This window comes from Leopardus geoffroyi, chromosome A2 (genome assembly GCF_018350155.1).
Source record: "Leopardus geoffroyi isolate Oge1 chromosome A2, O.geoffroyi_Oge1_pat1.0, whole genome shotgun sequence".
In the NCBI taxonomy this organism is placed as follows: Eukaryota; Metazoa; Chordata; class Mammalia; order Carnivora; family Felidae; genus Leopardus; species Leopardus geoffroyi.
This window is the reverse complement of record NC_059331.1, coordinates 166,563,389-166,590,597: the sequence shown is the minus strand read 5'-3', so window position 1 is coordinate 166,590,597 and position 27,209 is coordinate 166,563,389. Positions and strand designations below refer to the sequence as shown.

The 27,209-nt window shown below is 45.8% G+C and overlaps 1 long non-coding RNA gene across 1 annotated transcript; it reads right to left on the bottom strand.

Moving 5' to 3' along the window:
- Nucleotides 1–1,891: 1,891 nt before the first annotated feature.
- Nucleotides 1,892–26,950, bottom strand: LOC123607158. Its single transcript, XR_006716675.1, has 3 exons — nucleotides 26,845–26,950; nucleotides 4,962–5,073; nucleotides 1,892–2,204 (listed from the first exon to the last, which is right to left on the bottom strand). It is a non-coding gene; the product is annotated as an uncharacterized LOC123607158 (long non-coding RNA).
- Nucleotides 26,951–27,209: the final 259 nt, after the last annotated feature.

Here is a 27,209-nt window from a genome sequence, read left to right as displayed (position 1 = left end):
TAGTCAAGGGAAAACTTGTGCTCATGCAGAGCACGTGACTTTCTTGGAGCCATAGAACCAATGGGACTGAGATGTAGACCATGAATCTTCGTCTTTGAAACAAGTGTTCTGAACAATTCTGCATTCCACTTCAGGGGCCCGTGACCTGGAATAATGGGTGAGCTGCATAACCAGTGGGCAGCAGGCCTTGATGATGGTATCTCCGGATACAGATCTTAAAAGGCATATGGGATGCAAGTATATTTCCCACTGGTACTGTGTGCTACAGCTAGCTGTCTGTTAAGTGAGACGCTTCAAATAGGAGACCAAGCCGGGCGTAACTGGGGTTTTTTGGTAAAAACTGGAGTGTCATATAGGTAAGAATGAAGTCAAATGCTCTCAAAAAGAAGAAGTCCAATGGAGCATTTCCAGAAAAACCTTTTTTTAAAAGAAATCCTGATTTATCTTTTAAAGAAACACAAAGAGAAATCAGAAATTTCAGTTTTTTATCTTAGAGCATGGTCATAATTTTAGCTCGAAAAACATGTAAACAGGTCTACAACTCTGCCATAAAGCACCTCTGAAATGCCAGTTTTGAGGAGTGGAATTTCCTGGTTTTCTTCCTGGGGGCTGAATTATGTCCCCTTCTCCCTCAAAATTCTTGTGTTGAAGTGCTCACCTCCAGTACCTCAAAACATGATTGTATTTGGAAATAGGGTTTTTAAAAAGTGATGAAGTTAAACAGAGGCTCCTATGGTGAGTTGGGCTGGTGTCCTCATAGGAAGATGAAAGCCTGACATACAAAAGGACCCCAGAAATGTGCACACACAGAAGGAAACCGTGTGGGAACACAGCAAAAGGGTGACCATCTGTGAGCCAAAGAGAGAGGCCTCAGGAGAAGCCAAACTTGATGACACCTTGATCTTGGAATTCTGGCCTTCAGAACTGTGACAGAAAAAAGTAAGTTGCTGTTGTTTAAGCCACTTAGTGGTGGTATTTTGTTACAGCAGCTCTAGCCAATGAATACACCATCCAACAAAAGATACGTACAAAAGATACAACCAAGATGATATACCATGGCGGGGGGGTTATAAACACAATGACAAATTAAGGGACATCTACTAAAACACGTCTTTATAAAATGTACTTTGTGCTCATCCTAGGAATAACTGGACACAAGTTCTGTTGTCTACTAAAGTTACTTACAACTTGTGATTAAGCCATATCATTGGCATATAGAAAGATGCTTGTTTTATATATTTTTTTATAATGGGAAGGTATGCATCTAGTTGATTCAAGTATAAACTAAGATTCTCTTTTTTTTCAGAGAGAGAGAGAGAGAGAGAGAGAGAGAAAGCAAGTGGGGGACAGGATCGCAAGCAGGCTCCGCACCATCAGTGCAGAGACTGGTGCAAGGCTCAATCTCCGAAATCTGAGCTGATGTCAAGAGTCAGATGCTTAACCAACTGAGCCTCCCATGAGCCTCCAAACTAAGATTATTAATTACAAGTCTAAAGTGAGAAAAAATCAAAATGCAGAACATAACCTTATTCCACCCTACTTGCAAGGATGGGAGGGATAAGATTTTTCCTATCCACCAAACCATCACAATTTCATGAGATCAATAAACCATTAAGGCATCATCATTATTACATAAAATCTATATGGCAAACCAGGTGTCAAATGCATATCCCTGTGTGGTCCTACCACAAAAAGAAAATTAAGGAATCCTTATCCCTATTTTATAATTGAGGAAATGGAATCCTGGAGATGAAGGAACTTTCCCAAAACCACAAGATTTATTTAAATGTTTATTTATGAGAGAGAGAGAGAGAGAGAGCATGAGTAGGGGAAGGGCAGAGAGAGAGGGAGACACAGAACCGGAAGCAGGTTCCAGGCTCTGAGCTGTCAGTACAGAGCCAGACAGGGGCTCAAACTCACGTACCGTGAGATCGTGACCTGAGCTGAAGCCAGATGCTTAACTGACTGAGCCACCCAGGTGCCCCCCAAGTCTATGCTCTTAATTGGTATGTTTTACTACACAAATAATTAGGATTTCACAACAATTGTAAGCTAAGCCCTTGTCTTCATTGCCTTGGGCTGCTAAAACAAAATACCACAGACTGTGGCTTAAACAACAGACATTGACCTCACAGTTCTGGAGTCTGGCAGTCTGACATCAGAGTCTCAGCATGGGCAGGTTCTGATGAGGGGTCTTTTCATGGCTTGTGGAAAGTTGAAAGAGAGAGAGAGAGAAAGAGAGAGAGAGAGAGATCAATCTTTCTCTTCTAAGCCCACAGTCCCGTTGGATAAGGGCCCCACCCTCATGAACTCATTTAACCTTCTGAAGACTGTCTCCAGATACTGCCACATTGGGGTTTAGGGTTTCAGCATATGAATGGGGGGCACAATTCCATCCATAGCAGCCTTAAGAGATTATTTAATGGTAAGGGAAAAACCAAAGCAATGTACAGAACTCAACGTTATTCCCAACCATTTTTTCCAAAGGTGAGAGAAAATAAAAATAACCAGAGGAGCCAGTCTGAATGGCCTGAAGGCCATGGAAGACCTTCCCCATATGCTTAACAATGGCCAGAAAAATCTAGGCTTGCTGTTTGGTTAGGAAGAAAATGGCAATGTATTGTGGATGGGATGATAAGTATGCATCTAGCCTATAACTGAAAAGACAGTAGTCCCCACACATTTAAAACAACTGCTTGCCCCTATTTATATAGAAAAAAAAATCTATTGTTTTGTTCATCTAATCTACTTAACAGTAGAAAACAATCACAGGTCACAATAGACTTAAAGCTAAAGAACAAGGTGCCATCAGCCGGTGGAGATCTTACTTTTCATTCAGGATGTCTCAAGCTCCATACATATCATGCAACCAAAAGAATAAACCTGCTAGTCAAAATCCAGATTATATATGATAGAGTGTATTTGTTTCCTTTTTCAAAGGATAAAAGGGCACAGATAGACATTATTTTCAGCCCAACCCCCCACTGATTGCCTTACACACACCTGGGGGCATGTACCTAGTTTGGAGACCACTAACAATGGGTTATTCTCTGGGTGCATCCTCATAGGGCAATACACACAGACTTTGTCCGGGAGAACATGTATCAAGGGTGACAGGTTATCATTCAGAGGAGCTCCAGGGCAATAAACCATTGCTCAACCCTTTCATCTTGACGACAAACCACTGGCCTGTCCTTCCATGTCTTTCTGGATGAACTACATGAACTGGTTGACTATCCTAGTCATAGGCAATTCATTAGGCTGAATAATGAATATCTCAAGTCAGACAGCTTTTCTTTATTGTTGTTTTCCTATCACACCCAACAAAGAGCCTAAAATGTCTTAGGCTCCATAAATATTTGCTGAAAAAAAAAAAAACAAAATCAGAAAAAAAAATGATCTCCCAAGTAAACTACTGGTGTTTGTGTTTGATGTAGGCACAATTAAGGCTATCTGAGTGGACACATGCTAATATAAAAATGAAGTTAACTTCTGACCTCAGAGCAGTGACGCTGTACTTTTTTTGAAGCCTAGTTATTCCAAAGAAGGTGAAGTCAGGAATAAGTAGGTGCTAAATTGTTACTGAAATCCTATAAAATAATATCAGGACGTGGTTGTGGAAGTTGCACCTCTTGGATAATATGGTGCTCCTCCCATAATTACTGCGACAAACAACAAAGTCATAGGGGCAGGTGGGAGGGGCCAATTTGCAGTGAGCTATGGAGATGGTGAAAAGAACACCATGAACCTCGAGTCTAGATAGATGGGCAGCTGACCAGAGCACTGCATAAGGCATGTGCTTAAAATAAACCAAGCATGGGTGATGAGGAGGCCGATGATAGTTAGCCTAGTAAAAGAGACACAGTCTTCTGCCCAGTCGTCACACCTGAACCACTTCTCAGGCCCAGAACCCATGGACTGAAGGAGAAGAGAAGCCAGGTGCCTGTGACGAGTGACCCTACAACACAGTACTACGTGTACTCAGAAATATCCTCAGTCCTTCTCCCAAAGAACTGACAGCTATAATCACAGGTAACTGTGCATGGAGGAAAGGAAGCATCCAGACCTTCCGAGGACTGTTGGACACAGTCTGAATTGACACTGATATTTAGGAATCCAAAGAGCTACTATGGTCTCCTCATTGGAGCAGGAGCGATTGGAGGCCAGCCAACAAATGGAGGCCAAGTTCCAGGTCAGAGTAGATGCACTGGGTCAGTGGACCTTCCCCAGGGGTTATTTCTCCACTTCCCAGAAGATTAGACTGCATTTGCGGTAGTTGGCAGAGCCCCACATCGGTCTGTTGACCTGTGGGGTAAAAGCTATTATGATAGGGAAGGCCAAGAGGGAGACTCCAAATCTCCTCCCACAACCGGCAGCCAAGACAGCAAATAACAACAACACAGCTGAAGGGAAATGGCAGAGATTATCACCTCCCTGTCTTATCCACATGGAAGTCACTACTTAATCCCTATAACATCAGCTGGATCCCGGCAGATGACAGGGATCTACCACAAACTTAATCAAGCATTAGTAGCACAGTTGCACGGCCCGTGCAGGTGCAGCTGAATTGGCACGCCGGCTGGAGTGGATTAACACAGCTTTCACTACCCGGTATGCAGCCAGCCACTGGCCTGGTCACTGAGCTGTTTTCCACTCCCATCAGACAGGAGAATCAAAGCAGTTCGATCAGGCACTTGGAACAGCCAACGGCAAACATTTATGCTCTTGTTCCGGGGCTATGTTAACTTTCCCTCTCGTGGTCATAAAATGGACTGAACGATCCTGGATCCTTTAGGTGAATGGTTTTCAAAGTGTGGGTCCGCAAACCCTGAGACGCCCCTCGGGCCCTTCCAGCAGGTCTAGGAGGTCAAAGCTATTTTCACAATAACACTAAGACCCGGCTTGCTTTTGTCACTGGGTTGACGTTTTCACCGAGGGTGCGGAGGCAGTGGTGTGCAAACCTGAGAGCGGGGACTGGAGCGCACATCAGAGCAGTGGGATGAGAGTCCTCGCCGCCATGCACTCGCAGGAGGAAAACTAAAGGAAAAATTGCCAGCTTCACTGAAGAATGCCCTAAGGAAGCATCAATTATATTAAATTATATTACTATAAGTAATAAATTATACGTATAAGTAATACTGTATATAATACTATATAGCATGTTTATACTATAAGGAATTTATTATATCAATAGATTAAACTATATATTATTAATTATATCAAATCCAGACCTTTGAGTACACATCTTTTAAAAAAATTTTTAAACATTTTTATTCATTTTTGAGAGAGAGGATCCGAGTGCTAGCGGGGGAGGGTAAGAGACAGAGGGAGGCACAGACTTCAAAGCAGGCTCCAGGCTCCAAGCTGTCAGCGCAGAACCTGATGAGCCTCACGCAGGGCTTGAACCCACGGACCGTGAGATCATGACCTGAACTGAAGGTCTATGCTTAACCGATGGAACCACCCAGACGCCCCTGAGTACACATCTTTTTATTTATTTATTATTTATTTATTTATTTTTTTAATTTAAAAAAAAAATTTTTTTTTTACGTTTATTTATTCTTGAGACAGAGAGAGACAGAGCATGAATGGGGGAGGGTCAGAGAGAGAGGGAGACACAGAATCCGAAACAGGCTCCAGGCTCTGAGCCATCAGCCCAGAGCCCGACGCGGGGCTCGAACTCACAGACCGCGAGATCACAACCTGAGCCAAAGTCGGCCGCTTAACCAACTGAGCCACCCAGGCGGCCCAGTACACATCTTTTTAAAAGTCAATGTTACAAGTCGGAAGGTACACATATGGCATTTCTAGGATACGCTGAAAGAAGATGGTTGTCTGAAGGAAAAGCACGCATGTGATCATTTGATTTGAACGAAAAGCGCTTTTTTTTTTTTTTTTTTTTTTTTAAGGAAACACCATTTTTACTTGAAGGAACTACTGACAGGTAATAAACTATCATTACTGAGTCTTGGGTATTTGGTAGATATTTTCTCAAGATGAATGAAGTGAGCCTTCACTTCAGGCAAAACAACGACAGCATTTGTTGCCTATAATGAAATGTGAGCTTTTGAGCGAAAATTAGAATTTTGGAAAACTCATAACCACCACCGTGAACTTGACAGCTTCCCAATACTTAACGACCTTTCTGATGAGATTGGTGGTGAGATTAACAAATGTGAGTCTTTGACATTATATAACGAAAGGTGTTGACATCTGGAGTATCTGGAGAACTCAGTGAGCCGATGACCAGTGCGCGATGGTGCACAATCAGAGAGGAATAAAAGACCCATTTCAAATGGCAAAATAGACCAATGGGCTTTAAGCTAACAGAGTCCAAAAAGGGCACCATAGGACTTCAGATTCCGTATTACAACAAACCTTTAAGAAACTACCACTTACTGAGTTTCAATATACCATCACAAAAACATATCCGTAATGATCTGAAAAGACTATTAAAACACCCTCCACTTTCCAGCTATCTATTTCTATGAGGCTGGATTTTCTTTGTAAACTTAAGCCAAAATAATGTACCACAACAGATGGTGTGCAGGAACAAATACAAGGTTCCAGGTGTCTTGAAAAGATTTGCAAGAATGTTAAACAATGCCACTCAAAATTTTTGTTGGAAAATAGAGTCATTTTTTCCTAAAGCTATGCCATTTTTGTAAACATGTCATGGCTTTATTACTTTATTTTTAACAGATTAATACACAGATGTGTTTGAAATTTGTCCATTTAAAACTATATTCCAGGAAACATATATAGATAAAACTCACATAAACAAAATCTCTCCGGGATACTCGAGAATTCTGAAGAATGTAAAGGAGGCCCTGGGACCCAAATTGAGAATGGCTGTCGTCAGTATTCATCAGAATATCACCTTGGTCCACTGTGTTAATGCAGAATGTTAATAGAATTGGATGGCAATTTGTCAGTCCTTGGTAAAGGATGTGTGCCGCATAGGGCAGGAAGTAAACCCTTTGAAGATCCAGGCAACTGCTATATCAGTGAAGATGTCAGGGGTCCAGTTGTCCGGGACTTGGCAGGACATTCCTTCCAACGTAAAAGAAAGATTAATGCATCTGGGATTTCCCACCACTAAAAGGGAAGCAAACTAACTGCATGGTATTTTGCATGCCACAGGCAGCCTATTCTATGCTTGAGAATACTGCTCTGATTCCTACATCCAATGACACGAAGAGGCTGCCAGCTCTGTTTGGGGCTAACAGCAGGAAAGGGATCTGTCCCAGACTCCTGGTGGCAGGGAAAGCAGCCCTTCTGCGTGGCCTCGAGACTTGGCAAACTTTATGGTAGGAGACGTACCTGGGATGGGAGGAGACTCCATGCAGATTGTGTAGTGAACACCAGTAAAAGAGTCATAGTATAAACTGCTCTGATGCAAAGTCGTGCTATCTGCACAGAAAGCGTTATTGGAAAAGCAGCTTGTGGTGTGCCAGGGCTTTAGTGGAGTCAGAGCATCCGAGCATGAGACATCAAGTGGCGACAGGACAAGGTATCGCCGTCGTGGTCTGATTCGTGCAGACGCACCTGCGAGGTTGGGTGGGCTTGGTAGCAAAGCCGCATAAAAATGGAAACGCCAGGAAGCTCCACAAGCAGGTGCCCTAGACCACCCTGTCATCTGTCAGCCCCGTGTGAGCGCCTGCCCCTTAGCGCAAAACCGCGGCCACGTGGCTAGTGGAGGGGGTATGAGAGGAGCCGAGAGTGGCTCACAGACAGGTCACCTTGGCGTTATGCTGCTCATGCCCCCACTCCAGGGTGGGCTCGTGAGACGGTACATCCCCCAGTGGGCAGAGCTCTAGGTGGCGTACCCAACCATCCGTTTTGTGTGGAAAGAGAAATGGCCCGAAGTAAGAATATACAAAGACTCACGAGCAGGGTCTAAAGGCCTCGGAGGTGGAAGATTGGGACGAAGTTGGTCTGTGGAAGCAGGCACGTGGATGAACCAAAGGGAATAACACACGAAATGGGAACATCTCTCTCTCTCTTTTTAAATTACTTTTCACATGCTCCCGAGGGCAACCCCACAGAGCGAAATACTGATGGCAGAATGGCCCGGCCAGCTGGGGACTGGCTGGGGACTGTCACGGGCCAGCCTAGTGCAGGATAATAGTTGCGTGAGGACGCCATGGCGGAAGGGAAGACAACTCCGTATGGGTAGAACGGTATAGACTCCCTCCCACCAAGCCCCATTTAGTCACTGTCCCTGCCTGATATCCAACCTGCCAATAGCAGAGGCCAATCCTGAGCCCCCAGACCAGCACCATCCCCTGAGGAGATCAACCAGTCCCTCACATAGTGTCCCACACTGATTCCCTTGGAACCAGCCACCTGCCGAGGGCACCTATTCATCTGCAAATATGGACGGTCCTTCCTGCCTGCAGGGTCTCAGCCAGCACCACTCTCCAAGGACTCACCTGAGCTCTGATCCTCTGATACAGCGGTCCACATACCATCCTATTGAGCCAGCATCCCTACTTCATAGTCCTGGGCCATAGGACCTTAACTGCGGATAGTTCCGTGGGTAAATTAGCACGTTCACCATGGAATACTACCCAGCACCGGACGAGCAGATTGTGCTACTTCGTACAACGGGGATGGATCTCACAGACAGAATTTTGAGCCAAGGCTGACAGACACAATTCTACTGAATACGGCTTTCCACGTGCACAGTTCTACTAACAGGAAAATGACTCTCGGGCCTCAGAAATCAGGGTGGTTAGCTGTGGTCTGGGGGGACAGTGACGAGAAGGGGCTAGTGTTCTAATTCCTGCTCGTTTCCCAGGTGTGCCCACCTTGTGAGATTCTTTCAGCTGTACAAGTGTGACTTGTGCATGTTACTTGATCTTATGCTTTGTGGATATATTATGCCTTAATAAAAAAGAATTCGACGGTAGGAACAGCTCAGTATCTTTCAGTTTAAAATGGTCTCTTTTAGTAGTGCCCAGGCGGCTCAATCGGTTAGGCAGCCAACTCTCGATTTCGGCTCAGGTCACGATTTCTCGTTTTTGTGGGTTCAAGTCCTGAGTCAGGCTCTGTGCTGGCGGCACGGAGTCTGCTTGGGGTTCTCTCTCTCTCCCTCTCCCTCTGCCCCTCCCCCACTCGCGCTGTCTCTGTCTCCCTCAAAATAAATAAGTAAAAAGTTTAATTTAAAAAATTGTCTCTTTGGGCCGCCTGGGTGGCTCAGTCGGTTGGGCGTCCGACTTTGGCTCAGGTCATGAACTCGCAGTTGGTGGGTTTGAGCCCCGCGTCGGGCTCTGTGCCGACAGCTCAGAGCCTGGAGCCTGCTTCAGGTTCTGTGTCTCCTCCTCATTCTGCCCCTCCCATGCTCATGCTCTGTCTCGCTCTGTCTTTCACTAATAAATAAACATTGAAAAAAAAATTTTTAATTGTCTCTTTCAGATTAATTATGTCCTCCAGCAACAACTGCCTTCAGCAGAATGGAGAGCTCATGATGGTCATGAAACCATTTATTTAAAATTATTTAAAAATAAAAAAATATTTCTTTAAAAATGTCACACGTTTCACTCCTCTTAGCAATATTAAATCCTGCCCTGCTTCAGTACATTATAATAAAATTTTAAAAGCATAATGCCATATGCCTATGGCAACCATGTGCTGCTTTGTGTATTATTTTGCAGCCTTTAAAAAAAAATTTTAATGTTTATTTATTTCTGAGACAGAGAAACAGAGCATGAGTGGGGGAGGGGCAGAGAGAGGGGGACACAGAATCTGAAACAGGCTCCAGGCTCTGAGCTGTCAGCACAGAGCCCGGCGTGGGGCTTGAACTCACAGACCGTGAGATCATGACCTGAGCTGAAGTCGATCGCTCAACCGACTGAGCCACCCAGGGGCCCCTGTTCTTCAGCCTTTTTAAAATTATCGTAGGGAACCAAGAAGGTGGTCAGCTACAGGTAACTGAATGCCCAATGAGCAGTGGTTTCAACTGGGGTCATCACATGAGTGGCCCTGGGTTAGAGTCGTGACGGCAATACCAACGAGGACTCAGCTCCGTCTTCGCACCCCGCCGTCCTCCGCAGGCGGGCTTGCCCCCTCGTGTGTTCACACTGCCTGCTGCACGTCCAAGCACCTCGCCCGTGTACAAGAAGAAAGAAAAGGCTCACAAAGAAGGGCAGGGGCGCCTGGCGGCTCAGTCGGCTAAGTGTCTGACTTGGTTTGGGCTCAGGTCATGATCTCAGGGTTGGTGAGTTCAAGCCCCGAGTCAGGCTCTGTGCTGACAGTGCAGAACCTGCTTGGATTTTCTCTCTCTCTCTCTCTGTCCCTCCCCCACTTGCTCTCTTTCTCTCTCTCTCTCTCTCTCTCTCTCAAAATAAATTAATTAATTAAAAAGAAGAAGGGCAACTTTCTGCTCAGCTCTGCCTGTGCACTCCGTACCTACACCAGGGAACCAGGAACGCAGATTTTCCCCCAGAACGCCTCCATGGTAGCCTCCTACTTCAGTTTTGCTGGCAAGAATTGTAGGACGTGGCCGATGCTTGCTACAAAAGAGGCTGGGAAATCTCATACTTAGCCTTCTGGTCCGTGTAGCAGCGAAAGGAGAGGACAAAGTAGGGTTGCCAATGACAGTGAAATGGGAAAGCTTAAAATCATTGGCGCTCTCTCATGTGATTTTTCCTGCTTTTCAGTGATGACGCTGTATTATAAATCTTGCTTTTTTGCTATATACTCTAGCACTTGTCAGTTCTAGAACTCTCAAAGCTCTAACCCGCTAAGATCCACAAAGTTGTGCTGGCAAAGTGGACTCTGTATTGTCAGGGGACAACAGTACCACTCTCACAGGGCAGGGGGCATTACCCTTTCGCGTTCACGTGCTTGACGTCCATCCTGCAGATCAACGAACGGCATCGTCTACAAGAACTAAAGAGGAAACCGCGCATTCAACGGCTGCAGGCATGTGCTTCTAACCATAGCCTGTGCTCCGCAGATAATCAGATGTCTTGTTCAAGCACCAAGATCCACGGTCGTGTTGGAACTCTGAGCAGGTGCAGTTGCCTTCGTCATCATTGTCTTGGGGCCCCAGCTCTCTCTGCACCCAATTAAGCTTTATGTGCTGCAGGAGTTTTTAAGCCAATCAATGAATCAAACCTGAGTCTGCCGGGGTCCCACCACCCACTGCGGCTCCCCGAGGCTGTTTGTCTGACTCTGAACCTACCTGACCAGTTGTAGCTACTCACGTTAATCTCCGGGGAGTTACTACGCCGAGAGCTTCCGAAGAATAACTACTGAGCCCTTTTCAGGTAAAATATAAGTAGATCTTTCTGTAAGAAGCATGTTTTTTGAGGCCCATCATGGTGTTACAAGCAAAAATTCTTGTTTTCTGTTTTTTTTCCCTCCTTAGGTCACAAAACTTCTCTTTGAATGGCCATTTTCCCAGATATGTAAATGCCCTTTTAAAAAAATCTATCCGAAGCCCACGTTGGCTAATGAAGATGTTTGTGAAAAACCCTTCCTGACATTTTAGCCCGACTGTGAGATCTGATGGCTGACCTTGGTTCTCTTGTGGCCAGGAAGACTTGCAGGAGTCACTAAAAGGTTTTGGGTCTTGGTGACAATAATTGGGTACAATATGGGTACAATAATTCTGGTAGGCTACAGGTAACAGTTTTATGGGTTAACCATACAGGGACTAACAATGCTGTAAAGTCTTCATGGACTACCTACCCCCCCCCCCCCACCCTTGGTTGTGCTTAGAGCAGGGCTGCACTGACCGGCCCTCCTACCCTTGGTCTTGGCGTCCTCGGAGCCACCTGTCCCACTCTGCAACAACAATCTCACTTTCGGATGGCAGTGACAGTCCTCGGGCCACTGATTCAGTTATAAACTCTGACTGGCGGCCCTTTCTCCAATGTGGAGGCGACAGAGACTCTGCTTTATGGACCTTTTGTCTGGATCCATGGAGCCCTCCTTTTGGTTAGTCCTATCTTGGGTCTGCCCGGCCTGGTCTTAGCAAGAATCCTGCTAGGTCACCCCACCCACCCTTGACGTCTGATCAAGGTCCTCCTCCCCACCTGGCCTGTCTTCAGCCACATTAGCAAAAGTCCCCTATCCTTGATGCCTCCTCTTAGTAGTTTCCATACCCTGACCCCTCAGTCTTCTTCTTGGCTAGAAATCCCCAGCTGTCTTTGAGGTGTTCAGAGTTGAGCCCAGTCTCTCTCCTCTATTGAAAAACTCTTCCTGGGGCGCCTGGGTGGCGCAGTCGGTTAAGCGTCCGACTTCAGCCAGGTCACGATCTCGCGGTCCGTGAGTTCGAGCCCCGCGTCGGGCTCTGGGCTGATGGCTCAGAGCCTGGAGCCTGTTTCCGATTCTGTGTCTCCCTCTCTCTCTGCCCCTCCCCCGTTCATGCTCTGTCTCTCTCTGTCCCAAAAATAAATAAACGTTGAAAAAAAAATTAAAAAAAAAACGAGCATAACTGCTGTGCTAAAAGCAAACTGAGATATGAAGAGGTGACCAGTCTCCCTTGCAGATAGAGAAATGCTATAGTTTACTTTCTTAAATCTTTTTCATTTTTCTAATCTGATGGGTGAAGAATAGCATAACATCTAAAGTTGATGGGAGTGTAGGGAAATGAACAATCCCATCCACTGCTGACAGTAATGAAAACTGCTGGTGGAAATATAAGTTACTTTGGGGAGGAAATAACTTAGGGGGACCTACTAAAATTAAGTGTATATTCTGTGATCCAGCAATCCTTCTCTGAGAATCAGTACTCAATTTTTCAGAAATAAAAGCACCAGTTCTTAATTGTAGGACAAAGCTGTTTATTGCTGTGTTGTTTGTGGGGGGCAAAAGAAATAGCGCTATCTCTGTAAGTGGGCATTCAGGTTATGGTTCAATAATTATGGTAGAACCGTGATATGAACTGTATAACTTTTTTTAGGTTAGAAGTATCCATATTAACTTGGAGGCATGCCATGATATATTAAGTGGAAACTAGTTGTGAAGTTACCTTTTTTTAAATAAAAAGGGACAGAAATATTTACGATTGTGTTTTGCTTAGCCGTATAAGTAGAAAAAGGCAGAGAAGATACACTAATCTGTTTGCTGATATTGTTGCCACAAGAATCCTTTTCCTTTCCCTAAGACAAAACCCCACTGATGGAGGGGTAATTGTCACCCAGCACTGTAGACACTTGATAGAGGAACAAGAAATTGAGACACCTGCCTATTCTGGAGGTACCAAAAGACTCAAAGCCTCTCTGTCAGCATCATGGTGTAAAGGGAGGATAGGCGTCAACCCAGGTTTGACAAATTCATTGCTCCCTCTGTTGACTTTGAACCTTGAGAGAAGGGTACAAGTATGGAAGAAATGGTTGTCTTTTATTTATCCTGGTGCTTGGGTACCACTTGTAGGCTAGCAGGCCCTCTCCCAACTACTTTTCCTCACCTATCGAGAGCCAACTTCATACCTGTCCACGTTCATGCTTGTATCTCTGGTCTTGCAAGTTTAGCTAGACTCTCCTGCAGCAGCATTTGAACTTGCCATGGTTCACAATCTTTTCTAACTCACACACCACATCCACTGCTGTGAGGTGCTGCTTGTGGTCGCTCAGGGACCCAGGCTAACAGAGAGTTTGGACTTTACAAAGGGTGTTTAAGGGTGCCTGGGTGGCTCAGTTGGTCAGGTGTCTGACTCTTGATCTCAGCTCAGGTTATAATCTCATGGTTTGTGAGTTGGAGCCATGCATCAGGCTCTGTGCTGATGGTGTGGGGCCTGCTTGGGATTCTCTCTCTCTAAATAAATAAAGTTTAAAAAAATAAAAGCATGAGCTTATTTAAAAGCTTTTGGGGGGGGCACCTGGGTGGCTCAGTCAGTTAAACACCCAACTCTTGATTTCAGCTAGGTCGTCTCAGTTTGTGGGTTCAATCCCTGTGTTGGGATTCTCTCTCGCTCTCTCTCTGCCCCTCCCCCCTTGCACTCCCCCCCTCCCTGTCAAATAAATAAATAAGCATTAAAAAAAAAAGATTTTTGGAAGACCCAATAAAGAGAGGTTGAATATATAAGGGAGAGAAAGAATAAGTGATACACCATTCAGGATGGATGCAGGTGGGATAAGATCTAAAGCTTTAGAGTCAGAAGGAAAGTTTCTCTGTTCTCACCTGAAAAGAGGGCAGGAAGTTGTATACGCACATGAATTTGTATATCACACACCCTGAATCTAGGTTTAACCAGATAAGCGGAACAAACGCAAGATAGGATGAGGAATTCATCATAGCAACTGAACCTCACACAGCTGTGGAGTTGATTGAACAGTCTGGGTGAGGCTGTTGCTTCTACAACTGGTCATGTGGTCACGGCTGGAGTTTACAACTTCCTTCTCCCCCTATCCATTGTGTAATTTTTTTGCCCTTAGCAAGCATCTGGCTAGTCATAGGTTGTCATAGCTCTCCACTGGCTCTAATCACAGGGCACGGGAGAACAAAGAGTCCCCTGCACTCCAGACAGATGTGGAGCTGTAAGTTGTAAGAACAGGGATACTCAAGTCAGGAAGGCAGCAGTAGATGCCCCCAAATTATTATTGGGTGGAATAAGAGAAAAACAGGTCTGGGTGGGAATGCAAGCTGGTGCAGCCACTCTAGAAAACAGTATGGAGGTTCCTCAAAAAACTAAAAATAGAACTACCCTACGACCCAGCAGTTGCATTACTAGGGATACAGGGATGCTGTTTCGAAGGGGCACATGCACCCCCATGTTTATGGCAGCACTATTGACAATAGCCAAAGTATGAAAAGAGCCCAAAAGCCCATTGACGGATGAATGAATAAAGAAGATATGGTATATATACACAATGGAGTATCACTCAGCAATCAAAAAGAATGACATCTTGCCATTTGCAACCACGTGGATGGAACTGGAAGGTCTTATGCTAAGTGAAATTAGTCAGTCAGAGAAAGACAAAACTCATATGACTTCACTCATATGAGGACTTTACGAGACAAAACAGATGAACATAAGGGAAGGGAAACAAAAATAATATAAAAACAGGGAGGGGGACAAAACAGAAGAGACTCATAAGTATGGAAAACAAACAGAGTGTTACTGGAGGGGCTGTGGGAGGGGAGATGGGCTCAATGGGGAAGGGGCATTAAGGAATCTACTGAAATCATTGTTGCACTATATGCTAACTAATTTGGATGTAAATTTTAAAAAATAAAAAATAAAATAAAATAAAAACAGGTCTGGGAACTTGATGCAAGGTAATAGAGGCCCATCGAGGGACCTTAAGCGGCAATACGAATAAGCAGGCTTTCTTTTTTCTTTTTTGTTGATAGGAGTGGACATCTGAACAAATATGTAATTACTACGAATGAAACCATTACTGCAAGATGCAAGGTGAGAGAAGTCATGTTCTTCTGGATTTAAACCTTCCTCTGGCACGTTTTACCTTACCAACCCCAACTTCCCCAAATGGCTCCCATCTGAGCACCAAAGAAATGAAGATCACGGATAACACTGAGTCAAGTAAGACAGAAGAAAGGATGGTAGGGTACCAAGGAAGAAAATGAAGACTAGTGTATGGAGCAGGGAAACCTTGACATGGCCCCGCTCAAGTCCCTGTAAAGCCTACTTTACTTGCATTTTTGGATCTTCATTCAGCATCAAGAAGCCTTGAAATTCGATCATTTTATGTCTGAAAATATCCGATTCAGGAAATTAGCAACCGTTCCCAGGATGGGTTCCAAGAAGGTGCTGCCCAGAACAGGCTGTGGCAAACTGGCAAACACTGACGGATTGAGTTTCAGGTGCGCTAATCTCTGATGAATCTGTAAATTCCGATGCTAAAGAGGGTATAAATGAACCTGCTTTCTCTGATCCTAATGAACCTGCTTTCTCTGATCCTAATGAACATGTAGGTGAATGGAGGAAAATCCATAAATTACAACACTTACAATTCAGTGTTTATGATGTTATAACACACACCCAATACTCTGCAAATTTTCCATAGCAGTGGAATGCGGGACTCAACACCGTCTGCATATTCCTCTCATGTTCTGTACTTCGGTGAAATTCCTTAGAGCTGCCACACATAGGCAAATAGGTTAAGCAAATTCTCCCACTTAGAAACATGTTAGAATTATCCAGAACTCTATTAAATCACTCAGTAATGGAAGAGGGTTCCTGGGCCAAGAATTCTGAAAGTAAATTGCTTTTGTGTTCATGGAGGTGACTCTCTGCTATTCTTCTGTTACAAACGGACTAACAGAAAGTCACCGCCACCCAATTGAAGGACATCAGCTGCTTCTTTCCTGCGATTCTCTTTCTGATTCATCCTCTAGCCTCCATGCTCCGAACTGGTAAGCCACTTCCCACGGTCTCTGTCTTTGAAGGGGTAGCATGTGTTCAAGGAAAGACGATGAACTGATTTATTTATTTTTTTATTTAAAAAAAATTTTTTTTTAACGTTTATTTATTTTTGAGACAGAGAGAGACAGAGCATGAATGGGGGAGGGTCAGAGAGAGGGAGACACAGAATCTGAAACAGGCTCCAGGCTCTGAGCTGTCAGCACAGAGCCCGACGCGGGGCTCGAACTCACGGACCGCGAGATCATGACCTGAGCCGAAGTCGGCCGCCCAACCAACTGAGCCACCCAGGCGCCCCACGATGAACTGATTTAAACGGAGTTCAGAGTTACTTGTAAACCCTGCCTAGGAAACAGAGGAGAGTATTAGAACTTTGATGTCATTGGGTTTTTAGTATCTTAGAAAATGTGTCTGTAGAACTGACCAGGAATAGGAAGTCCATAAACAAAGAGTGATACTTTTTTAGATTCATAGTCCCTAGATTTGCTCTAAGCTTCAGGTCCAAAATACTTGCTCCTGTTAGGAAATGGAAAAAAAAAAAAAAAAAAAAAAAAGGTATTTAACTCACTTAAGGAGCCACATACTTAAGTTTGTGACCATTTTCTGTTTGTGAACATGTTGTTCATAAAAACAGTTATCACATGTTGAAATGTCTGGCTTCTATTTGGTAACCAAAATGGTTTTTATTAATATCTTGGGAAAATGTCTCTAAATCCCTATATTTATCTTGACACGGAATTATTTTAACTTCTTTTGATTAGTGCTCTTTTTTTTCTCCACGCACGCCACTAGACAATAGGCATTTATATTCAATACACTATGAACAAATTTCACTAAGACTTTACTCATTTTCACCTGTGCCGTGCTAATAAGTCTCAAACAGCTCGGTCAGGTCTCAGCAGCTGGCATTGTGCCCCACTGAGTATCACAAACCGAAAAATGATTATTTGGGGAGGCTTCATAATTATACTAAGATGAAAATGTTGGCAGCCAGGAGATACATATTTTTCAAGATTTGAGAGAAAATTTAATGAAAGTGCCACAAACATATTACTTAGGATGATGATTTGCACTTAATATGAGGCCCTTTTCTCTCTGGATTTCAAAGTCTGGACTAATTAATTAGCCCTAATCTCCCTGTTTTCCTGATGGTCAAGCATTCAGACAGACCCCGGGAGAGCAGAGAGTTATCAGAGTGAAGCAGAAAGCGTGCAGACCGGGGCTGTGAGGCTGGTGGCTTAGTTCACACCTGTTGGGTGTCAGTCTTTGTTTCTTCCACTTTCAAGTTTGTAACCCTGGAGCCCTGCCCCTCCCCCTGCCCCCACACCCCTAGTCGGCAAACCAAGACCCAAAGGCTAAACCTGGCCCACTGCCTGTTTTGGCAAATAAAGTTCTGTTGAAACACAGCCTTGCTCATTGGTAAGCACACTGTCCATGGTGCTTTCACACTGCAGCAGCCAAGGTAAGAAATCAAAACAGACTTTATGGATCATAAAGCCTGAAATATTTTCTACCTCGCCTTTCACAAAAAAGACTTTGCTGACTCAAGACCTAACCTTTCTGAGCATTTCCCTATCTGTAAAATAAAACCCAACAGCCAGTAACACAGCAACTTCAAGAGAAGAGTTAAGTTTTAAATTTGCACAAGGATGACTGTCTTTAATGGTGCCTCAAAACCATTAGCAATGATATCAATTGATTCAAAGTACAGCCATCTACTCTTTATGTGTCCACTGTCCACTCTTCATTGGGCACCATATCAAACAGCGGAGGAAATACACGTTAAGGGCAATAAGACTTGTTTCAGTTAGTCGTGGAAGGATTACGTGGGGACAGGGTGTGAGATGACGAAGTATTTCAAAATAAAGTCTTTTTGGTATTTTATATCTAGATATAGGGATGGAGGTAAGCTATCACATTTAGGTTCCCTACCCTGTTGTATTCCTTGCCTTGAAAATGGTTCACAGATGCATCACACCAGCCATTACAACGGGTTGAGGTAAACTCTCTCATATTTGATTAGCTTAGTCATCCTTGATCCGTGCCAAAGAGCCTTCACTTACATGATTTGTTTGTAATCATAAATAGAAGGGACAAATATTTCTATCTCAAGGCTTGAGAGATGTTTCAAGAAACGGGCACTTGAGCTTGGCCATGGGAGGAGGAGGTAAGCTCTGCATAGGTGTGTAATTGGAGGGGGGCATTCCAGATGGAGAGATGGACAGTCTGTAGAAAGCCATGGAGGTGAGAGTTGTGGCTGTGATTGAAGAAAGTAGTCCAGTTTGGTGGGAAGAGAGCGTGAATGAAGGGGAGTAGCAGATATAAGTCTGGGGTGCTCAGTTCTGGGGAATAAGGATGGGGTGTATGTCAAAGAATAACAGGTGATCGTGGAGCTCATGGAAGGCAGGCTAACGGGACTGAACTTCGCTCCACAGGCAACAAGAAGCTACGGTGAGTGTGGGGCCACAGCAGGGGGCGCTGTGCAGCTGGCACTTCCGGAGTCCTGTAGACGCAGAGTCTACACTGAGCACGGCCAGTATTTTCCAAACGGGATCAAATTAAAGACCAGCTTCTACTGTCTCAAATTTAGCCCTCATAATAGATTCTGATCGATGATAAATATGGGCAATTATTACTTCCTACACAGTGTGCCCTGAAGGTCTTCCATCTGCTGCTTGCTGCTGCCTTTCAGAGGTCCGCCCACACCATCGTCCTCACTTCCGGAGTTGCCGGGCCAAACGCCATGTTGCTTCTGGGCCAGGCCTCTGCTGAGGCCTGCCGCTCCCAGCAGGGTGGACGTCTTCGTCCTCTTCCTATTACCCTTCGGGCCCTCTACCAGGCTCTCCCTAATCATCCCAGTCTCTATAGCATCTCCCCGCTGTCAACTCGGTCACTCTACACAACTCACGTTGGCATTGCTTCTAGAACAGAACCCAGTCGTTCTATGGGTGTGTCTGGACTGCTGAGCAAGTCCTCGCTGCAACGCACCTGAGGGCTCAACTGAAGCAAATTTCCTATGATCAGACCACTTCGTTCTACTAAATATGTTAGGTGTGCGTTTAAACCTGCACCACCACCCAACCTTTCCTCACGTCACCTCTTGTGGGTCTGGGCTTCTCCCAGGTAGTGGTGGTGCTATGTGCAAGTGGCAATGAAGAGGCATGGAGAAATGAGCAGCTGCCTCCCGTCTCCATTAGTCTCTGCACAGCAGAGGACAGATTACCCAAATCTGCCTTAGACTGGACTTCCAAAGTGGGCAAAGAAAAATTCAGCCATTGTATGGATAGGGCCTCGTTTGTGTTCTTCGTTGTATATTACTTCTTTAAAACGTTGTTATCCACAAATTGCTTATATCTATACATAGGAACAGGGCTGTGTGATTTCCACAAGCCATGTGGATATTAGACTATGATTTTACTATGTCTTCCCAAATGCCATTGAGGTTGTCCATTAACAAAGTCTGAGGAAAATCTGAATATTAGTGTTTCATTTATATGGGTGACAATTTCCGAAAGTCTCCGTTTCATTGTAATTATCTAGCGTTATCCAAAACTTCATGATTATTTTATTGTCATGAACTAGAGGTATTTCTTATAAAATCCTATGTTCTAGGATATCTTTGAAATGAAGGATATAGCCACTCAGAGTTGATAGCAACTATGGAATCCCGACCCAAGTTTTTCCGTGCACCATGTTTCAAAACAAGTGGGAAACGGCCTTTGCATGTACCTGATAGGTCACCTGAAGTCCCCTTCAGCCTGTCCTGTTCCTGCTGCTGATCAGCAAGCAGTAAGTGTAAAACTTGGCAATATTCCCTCTTGTCATAAGCTTTCCAATTATTGAAAATTGAGTAACTCCCAATAGGGGAGAAATCATTAAATATATAGTAAATAATGAGGTTAATTAATTTAACCCCTTCTAATTAGGAAACTAATTAAATCAGAAAATTAAAACTGACACAAGACATTAAAATCAGGAAGTTTTGGACTTAGATGTAACAACCATCTCTTCATCTTCAGCTGACTCCAGAGGAGGAATAGATATTAGCTGCAAAAAGTGTATCAGTGGACTATTTTAAATCAATGCAAAGCTCAATTTTCCATCCCATAAATGGTATTTTTAGAGGTTACCTTTCTTCTACTTCGATTATATGTGAAGTTAAACCTTGTTGCTTTTAATTTTTAAAAGAATGAATTAAAGTCCAAGAAGACGGATTTAGCCCAAATTCTGCTAGTAACTGGGATCATGGGACAGTTGCCTCAGTTCTCTGGGCCTCAGGTTTCTCGTGCTCAGAGTATTCTATTCAAGAGGTGAGACAGAGTCACAGGATCTTGGAGATGAAAATAGGTCTAAGTAGAAGGAACAAGTCAGGAAGTTACAGCCAGCTTGTGGCAATCTTTGTCAGTGTGACAGAGCGCAGGACCAGGTCCTCAGAGTCTTTATTACGCAGTTGGTGAACCGTGAGATGGACACAACTCTCTCTACAACATTAGACTGTCATGCCAGTCAACACGAGCTTTGGTTATACATTTGTATCCTCAGGAAAGTCTCTGGGTAACAACAGCGTGGAGAGTAAGGTCGTGGTGCTCAGGTGTCATTGGAAGTGCTGTAAAAATATCTCAGCAGGTATCCCGTTGGAAGGCTTTGGACCCTCCTCCCATTATTCTCATACTGCATGCAGTTGCCAAGAGCATGGGGCACTGCGGTCGAGGCCCTCTTGTGGGACCCGCTCTGGGGAAGTAAGCCAATACAGATTCCCAAAAGCCAGCACCCAAAATCATCCTGACGAAGAGGAGGGCTTCGATAGACACTTGATCTCACCTACAGGCAGGCGCGTGGCCCCAATTTGCGGGGGATCTTCTGAATTTCAGGGCGCTTTTGCTTCTGTGTGTCCTTCCTGCTGCTGGTACCTGTGAACACTGACAGGAATGAAGTCAAGACAATACGATCAAGGTGGCTGTCACAAAGTGCTAGTGGCTGCTGAGAGGCCACAACTTCTTCCCTCCAAATGCGAATGTTTAACTCGTTCATTTTAACTGCTATGAATGGGGGTGTTCTAATTTCTTGGTGGGTTAATGCTGTTCACTGCTTCACATCAATGGTCAACGCTATTCAGGACAGTTTTATTTCCACACACTTCAAAGGCCATGAATGAAGCAACAGTTAATCCTACAGCCAGCCTGTCCCAGAGTACTTAACTCTGAATAGTTAGTAAGCTGTTTTGTCCTATTACCACAGCTACAGGATTATTCTATACCTCGAATTCAACAATCTGCTCTGGTTGGGGGTGGGTGGGGGTGGGGATCTAGGCTCTTCATATATCGAACATAGCCTATTTGTTTTGTATTGTTCCACATTTTTCCTTGTATCAAATAATTGAGAACTTATTATCTAAAATGTGCAACTTTGTACCCAGAAATGCCAGCATTCTGACCTCACATGCCTTGTCGGTGATTTCCCCCTCCGAGAATCACTTCTTTCTTATCCACTCCATCCAAGGAGGTTTCCCCAGGTATCCTGGCACATGAGCCCCTCTTCCCTAAATCTCTGCTGCAGTTACCCTTAATTCCACTAGCGCCAGGCTCGTGTATCCCAACTATCTTCAGGTGTTTTAGGGCAGATGTAATCTCTTATTTGAAGGAAAACAATTTGCAACGTCCCCATCAGGTTTTCCTGTCTGTTGTATCAGCCAGGGTTGCAACTCAAGGCGCACACCCAAATTAGGACTATCTGGGAAAGTTAGTTTGTAAAGGCACTACTCACGAAGGTGCAGGCAGGATAGATGGGATAATGAAAGAGCCTAGGCCCAAAGGGATGAGGAGAAGGCCAGGTGGCCAGAACCCGGAAGGAGACAACTGTACCGACAGGTTCCTTTGCGAGCTCAAGTCAACCTGACGCGGAACTTGGAAAATAAACGGCCTAGTCTTCTGCCTTCCCTCCCCTCAACTCTGTTGGGTTTCCCTGTTCACCAAGATCACCTGGAGGGGCAGAGGACGAGGGAGACTATACGGTCCAGTCAAGTCAGCGTCCTGGGACCGAGAACGAGGTGAAGGGTGGAACGTAGACCTGAGGGTGGGCGTAAGATGACACAAGACACCCAGCGTGTCCACGCAGGCCTTCAACAAATACCTGATTGCTTTTTTAAAAGAACGCTATTCATCCTTTCCATAGTCAAGAACCCTATTCAACAAATACCTATTGAGTAGCTATGAGCAAACATATTTTTTTAAAAATATCTAACAATTTCTGCTTTTTTTTAAAGTTTATTTTGAGAGAGAGAGAGAGAGCGAGAGAGAGAGACAGCGCTCACTCAAGTTGGGAGGGGTGGGGAGAGAGAGAGAATCCCACGCAGGCTTCACACCATCAGCACAGAGCCCAACGCAGGGCTTGAACTCATGAACCTGTGAGATCGTGACCTGAGCCAAAATCAAGAGTCGTAAACTTAACCGAGCCATCCAGCCGCCCCTATTTGATGTTGTATCACCTTCCTTAATCTTAATTTGTAGTTTTTTTTTTTTTGAAAACTAAAAATGGTAGAAGTTGGCAAGATGCCAACAATCCCATTTCCTTTTCCTGGATGCATAGAAGACAACATTTCCCAGCCTCCCTTGCAGTTTAGATTGGGGTCACAAGACTAGGTTTTGGCCAATGGAAGTAGTTGGATGCAGAAGTATGCTGCTCTTTCCAGGCCTGGCCATAGAACCTCCTGCGTGATGTTCTCCGTGCTTTCTCCCGGTGTGTATAGCTAAAAGGAAATGGCTCTCAGACAGCAAAGCCACATGATGACAGAGGCCCTGGGTGCCCATCTGGAAGAAAGCTGTTTGAGCAAGCCACCAAGTTGTGTGCAAGAAAATTTCAAGGTCTTAGTCTGGTGGAATGTAATTTGCTACATCATCTTAAACTGTATTTCTCTACAGCAGTGCTGCTGACATTTTGCACGGTTTATCCTCTGTTGTGGGGGCTGTCCTCTGCATTCTGAGATGTTTAGCAGCTCCCTGGCCTCTACCCACAGGATGCCACTAGTACCCGACCTCTAGTCATGACAATCAAAAATGTCTCCAGATGTTGCTAAGTGCCCCCTGGGGGGCAAAACTGCCCATAGTCGAGAACAACTGACCTAAGTCCTCTTGACTAATACACCCACTGTGTGCGAGGCACTGTGCTCAGAGAGATGGGGAACAGGTCTGGGCCAGTTTCTGACTTAAGAGCATGGAACTGTATATAGTACATTACACACGCACGCATGTTTTAAGACGACTGCTTCATTGGAGCACTGTAATTGTTAAATTGGAAACAAAGCACAATACAGAATTGATTAAATTCAAGAACACTAAAAAACAGAGTATGGTTAGGGCGCCTGGGTGGCTCAGTTGGTTAAGCGTCTGTCTTTGGCTCAGGTCATGATATTGTGATTTGTGAGTTTGAGTCCCACATCAGGGTCTGTGCTGAGAGCTCAGAGCCTGGAGCCTGCTTTGGACTCTGTCTCGTCTGCCCCTCCCCTGCTTGTACTCTCTCAAAAATAAGTAAACATTAAAAATTTTATTTAAAAAAACAGTATGGTGTATCCATCAAATAATGCAGATCTATTATTTATTGACAAGGAGGTGCAATTCCTTTTTTAAGAGGCAACAGAAGAGTACTACGGTATACTTTTTTTTTTACGGATGGGACAGTGCAAGGATTTCAAGTGTTGCTTCTGGGGATGGGATTTGGGATAATTTGTTTTTTTACTTGGTTTCTAATTTTTTAAGTTTATTTTGAGAGAGAGAGCGAGCACAAGTGGAGGAGGGGCGGGGGGGGGGCAGGGTGGGGAAATCCCAGGCAGGCTCCACACTGTCAGCACAGAACCCAATCGGGGGCTTGAACTCACCAACCCTGAGATCACGACCTGAGCCGATACCAAGAGCTGGACACTTAACTGAGCCACCCAGACGTCCCTGTTTTCTAGTCTTTATATACTAAACAGCTGGATGACTGCTGGTGGCAACTGTGCTGGGTTGACTGCACCTTTCCCATAAAGAAGTAACATTTGGGTCCCAGGTTTCCCTGTGACAACATGGCTTCTTTGTGCCTCTGACTTAAGCGTTCCCTTTCGTGAAAAAGGTTAAATGCTGTAGTCTATAAGCCCAAATGAAAGGTTTGCTAAACATTGCTAATATCTAACTTTAAGGGGTGTGTGACCAGTTTAACAAAATACGACAACGGGACTGAGATTGTTGTACCCAACATAGAGATGCATTTTTAAAAAGCCACTTGGAGATACTTTTCTAAATAATGCCTCAAATTCCCACCAGTAGGTACAGTTTAAGTATTCCCAACCCTACTTTTGCTTTTTCAATTTCACATTTCATTTTTTCGTAGCCTCAGGTTATTTAACTTGCAAAATAGAAAATGAGAAATGTTACCCTATTTCCAAATTAGCATCAGTCTGTTTATCCTCCTAAGACTTCATCAGCAAAATGACCGTGCTTTGAAGTTAGTTGGGAGAAGCGTAAAAACATATTTTTTTAAAGTTTATTTTGAGAGAGAGAGAGAGAGAGAGAGCACACACGCGAGAGCACACTAGCAGAGGAGGGGCGGAGAGGGAGAGGGAGAATGTCAAGCAGGCTCCGTGCTGTCAGCACAGAGCCCAATTCTGGGGTTGGAACTCATGAACTGTGGGATGAAATCATGAGCTGGACACTGAACCGACCGAGCCACCCAGGCGCCTAAGTGTAAAATTAATGCTCAGTGTCATATTCGAGGCTAGTACCTGCATCCAAGTTAAAGAAATGTGTCTCTTTAATGAACAGATACTGTTAGTAACCTGAACAGTCTTCTCCTAAGTGCCACAGAAATTAATGAGAAGTATCTATTTGTGAAGAAAATACATTGGTCTCAACACGATATTTTTCTTCTATAACTTTGTACACGAACATCTTATAGACAGGAAACTTTTGTGAAAATCATTTTTATGTTTTAGTGCTAATTTTCTTTTAATTTTTTTTAAATGTTGTATTTAGTTTTGGGAGAGACAGAACAATAGCGGGGGAGGGGCGGAGGGAGAGGGAGACACAGAATCCGAAGCAGCTCCAGGCTCCGAGCTGTCAGCACGGAGCCCGACACAGGGCTTGAACTCACCGACCGCGAGATCATGACCTGAGCCGCGGTTGGACGCTCAACCGACTGAGCCACCCAGGCGCCCCTTTAGTGCTAATTTTCAAATTGAATTGCCACTTTGTCTTTCGGCAGACGGGTTCGCCTTGATGACTTCATTTGCCGGTCTTGTAGATTTCCTCGGAACATCCACCACCCACACCAAATCAGATTTCCTCCAAAGGTTTTTATTTTTCCTTACTGGTAATACACTCTAGAAATACACCCTTTTGTGTGCTGCTGACCCCGGGCCGTGCTGTGAGGCCCACACGCGCGCACGGACCAGGACTTGGCACAGTTCACCCGGGATGCCTTGCAGTTTTGACAGGCTGATGAGATTTTAAACAATGCAGATTTAGACTAAATAGCTTACTTCCATAATCTGCCTTATTGAATCACTGAGGCCACAGTAGGGTCAATTCCTCCTGCTAAATGTTGCAAGTTCGTTTCTAACTTCGAAAATAAAATACCTGTTTGCTTGAAGTCTTTTACAAAATTACCGTGCTTGGTTGGGTGTTTTAACGAAAGAAGGAGAGAGCTAAGGAAAGAAGTCTTCTCACACAACAAGAAGGCGTGCGAATTCTGGTTCTGTGTTTGGACTCATTTATTGCGCCCACAGTTAACAGCGAACCTACAACGCTATCACGACCGACAACGCACACACCGTCGGGCGTGCACCGGAGGAGGAAGAGGAAGAGGAGGAGGAAGTGGATTATTTCTGTAACAGCGCTGGACCGCAGCGCGGGAAGGCGGGAACGCGCCGCGAGCCGCGCACCGCGGAGCCCAGCCCCCCACCCCCCGACGGAGCCCGACGGAACACAGGCCGGTCACGCCTGCCTCGTCGGCCGCGGGAACTCTCACAACTCCCCGGGCTTTCAGAACCCCAATTTCACCAACACGGACTCGAAAACGCCTAGTACTCAGCGGCTGACGCAGCAGTGGGTGGCGGCCTCGGCCTCCTCCGGGTCCCATTCCCGACCGCCTCCGGACGAGGCCCCAGCGCGGCTGCCGCCACAGCGCCCGTCCCGGGCCGCCGGTCACACTCATCGATCAGCCGCGCCCGCACGCTCCCGCCGGCTCCGCGGCGCCGCCAGGTGACGTCAGAGCGCACGTCACAGCGGCGCCGCCAGGATGACGCCAGAGAGCGCACGTCACGGAGGGCCGCCGTCAGAGGCTATAGGGGGAGGGGAGCCGCGCCTCTGTCGGCGGAAGTGGGGTTCGGGTGCGAAGGGGGGAAGCCCCCCGGCGGGGCCTGGGGCCCTCGGCTCGCCCGTGGCGCTCGGTCCCGAACGTGGTCCGGCGTCCGCCCCTCAGCTGGGACCCGGCACCCGAGACCCGGCCTCTCTCGGCCCCAGGCGCTGAGGCGTTACCTCGGGTCCCGTCTGGCAGCAGCCGGCGACGTGAGCTCCCCTGTGGCCCGAGGCCGGCTCGCGCCGCCATCGCCTCCGCCGGCCGGCGGCAAACCCCGCCCCCACCGCCGCGCGCGTGCGCCGCCCGGGCGTCCGCGCGTGTTGACGGGAGGGGCCTCCGCGTTCCCTTCTTTCCCGGGACCGGCCCACTCGGGCCGCGCCAAGGGGGGGGGGGCGCGTTTCTGCGCGTCCCCAGGGCCCCCTTGTGAGGAGGCGGCGGCCACGGGCTCCGGGTCTGCGGACCGGGCTGTGCGGTGCCTGTGCCCTCGGAGCCGCGGGCCGCCGCGGAGCCGCAGGGCGGCGCCGGCTGTCAGCCGGCTGCTCGG